Source organism: Egretta garzetta, unplaced genomic scaffold (assembly GCF_000687185.1).
Source record: "Egretta garzetta isolate BGI_Z169 unplaced genomic scaffold, ASM68718v1 scaffold45, whole genome shotgun sequence".
NCBI lineage: Eukaryota > Metazoa > Chordata > Aves > Pelecaniformes > Ardeidae > Egretta > Egretta garzetta.
The window spans coordinates 12,836,296-12,838,838 of NW_009260028.1; positions in this window are offsets into that span (position 1 = coordinate 12,836,296).

Genomic DNA, 2,543 nt, shown 5'->3' on the forward strand with positions numbered 1-2,543 from the left:
TTGCTGTTGTGGAGCTGGAGCCAACACGTAAATAAGGCAAATAAAACAGGGAGAGTCCTCTAATGCCTCTCTGCAGTGTTGCTCCTCAGAGCTGAACTGGATTTTAGGAGCTTGTCCATGCCCATTGCTGTTTTCTCACCTGAAACCATAATCCTCTCTTTGTGCTTTCAGTCACTTCCATAGCAACCAGTTGTGATGGCTCCGAGGATTATCGCTTCAGGAAGGAAATAAGCAGTGATGGAAGAAAAAAAAAAAAGACCTGTTTTTTTTGCTCTGATCCTGCTTTTATGATGGAGGAGAGAACAAATTCAGGTAAAATAAAGAGCGTTCTTAGCCCTCAGCTGATCTCCAGAGAGTCCCAAGCTGACTGGGTAGCCCGTTGCAATGTTGGGTTTGTTTCCTCCTTTTCCGTGAGTCATCTCATTCAGGTCTTCTAGCTGAACCAAAGCAATATAAGAACCATGCTCACCAAGAGCCTGCTCACCTTGCTTGGCTGACCTGTCCAGTTAAATCGGTTCATGCGATCAAATTGACTCTCCTCAGAAAGGGCCACTAGTCTGGCTCTAATGCACCACAAAATATTTGTACAAATTCCTCGGTAATAAAAACATCCTGAGGAAGGGAGATGGATAATACATGCTCAGTGGTCCCATGGTGAAGCCCAGGAAAATAAACAGAAAAGCCTCCTGAGCTTTTTGGCTGGCCCAAACTGATAGCAGAGTCCTTTAAGTAACTGTATTAACTCAGGAGAGAGAACTTTAGAGACCACGAGGAACACCTCATTTCTCTCCAGTGCCTCAGACAGATCAAGCAACCCAAATACCTGAGGCACAAGAAACGAGACAGAGGATACCACAGGGAGAACGATGTAGCCTGAGCCCACGAGGCAAAGTCTGCCATAAGGGTACGAGCAGTGCAGCTCCCTCAAAGTGCCGCGGGGGGATCAGGGGCAGCTGAAACAGAGTTTATGACGTGAGCTATCAGGTCCTGGAGAAACGATGCTCCGGAGGGAGGCCCTTCCCCCGAGGAGAAGGATGGGCGAGGGGGGAAGCGTGGTGGAAGTCTGCAAGCCACCAGCAGGCCGCGTTTGTAGCTGTTCCTCTCCCCATCTCAAAGCCCCAGAGCCAGTGCTGCTGGGAGGGGTAATGCTACCAGGATCCGGAGACAAGGAGGGAAGAACCCTCCTCCTTCACCGCTGCTGCAGAGCTGGGTGGCCGGGGGGGCAGCAGCCTGCTGCACGCCCGTCTCTGCCGTCGCTTGTGCCCCCTCCCGCAATGCTGGGCACTGGCCATGGCCAGGAGACCAGCACGGAGGGGTCTTTGCGCTGCCCTTGTTGTCCTGAAAGGTCTCTGCCGGTTTTATTGTTTCTTTCCCAGAAGTGACAACGTGTTCTGGAGAAATGTGCGTTATTTGAGGTGCCCGGTACACCAATTTTTTCATTGCAGGTGCGGCGACAAATGAAATGGAAAACAAGTTCATTCCTTCAACGGCATACTATTACTGCTAAGCCTGACTAATCACCCTCTGACCGCAGCGGGCAGGCTGCCCGGGGAAGGATCTGCCAGATAGGAACGGCAGAGCTCGTATCCTCTCCTCCTGGCTGCCGGAGAATGAGCAGCCCCCGGGGAGCTGTGCTCTCCCTGAGGAGAGCACCGGCCCGCTCCAGGGGGAGCTTTTTGGCTGGCCCAAACTGATAGCAGAGTCCTTTAGGTGACTGTATTAACTCAGGAGAGAGAACTTTAGAGATCACGATCCCAGCCTGCTGCCGGCTCACAGAGAAGCCGGCTTCTGCACAAGGCTGCACATTTCATCCCCGTTAATGAGTGCTTGCTGAAGGGCACAAAACCTCTCCCAGAGAGGAGCCTCATGCCAGATCTGTTATTCCGGTTCAGGGTTATGGAGGAGGCTTGTTTTTTTATGTCTTTTCTTGCATGGGGGCAGTTTGTTGCTGGGACCTCCCTCCAGTGCTGGCCCCATCGGCCGCAGCCAGCCTGGCTTTGGGGCTCTGGCATGCACAAGGCTGGCTCCCTGTCCCCCAGCAGCCTGCTTTGCCAGGGAAACATCCCCTCTGCCTTCCCTGGGACCCCTGAGGGGCTGGGGGTCATGCTGCCAGCTGGCCTTGGGCTGCCCAGGAAGCCCCATCCCACCTTCCCTCTGTGGCCACCCAGGAGCCGAACCAGCAGGAAGGGACCGTGGGTGCACCCCTCAATCACAGCCACGTGCCGGCAGCCCCGGCGCAAACTTGCTGAAAGCAAGAGGCTATTTTGGTGGGGGGTGAGAGGAGGAGGGGAGCACGGTGGGTTGATGCCTGCAGCGCTGCTCACGGTTTCATTGTGGCTACCAGTTTTGGCAGGAAGGTGCCAGCCTGCGGGTGAGGGGTGCCACCACCCCGGGCATTTGTGGGTTTTGGGCAGAGCTGCTAAGCTGGGTCTGGCCGCTGTGCTGGCACACGTGTGGCTCCGGCCAGGCGGTGTCACGCCTCCCTGTCGCCCAAAGTGCTGCCACACAAAGCTGCCAGCCACAGATTAGGAAAGGGGGGGGGA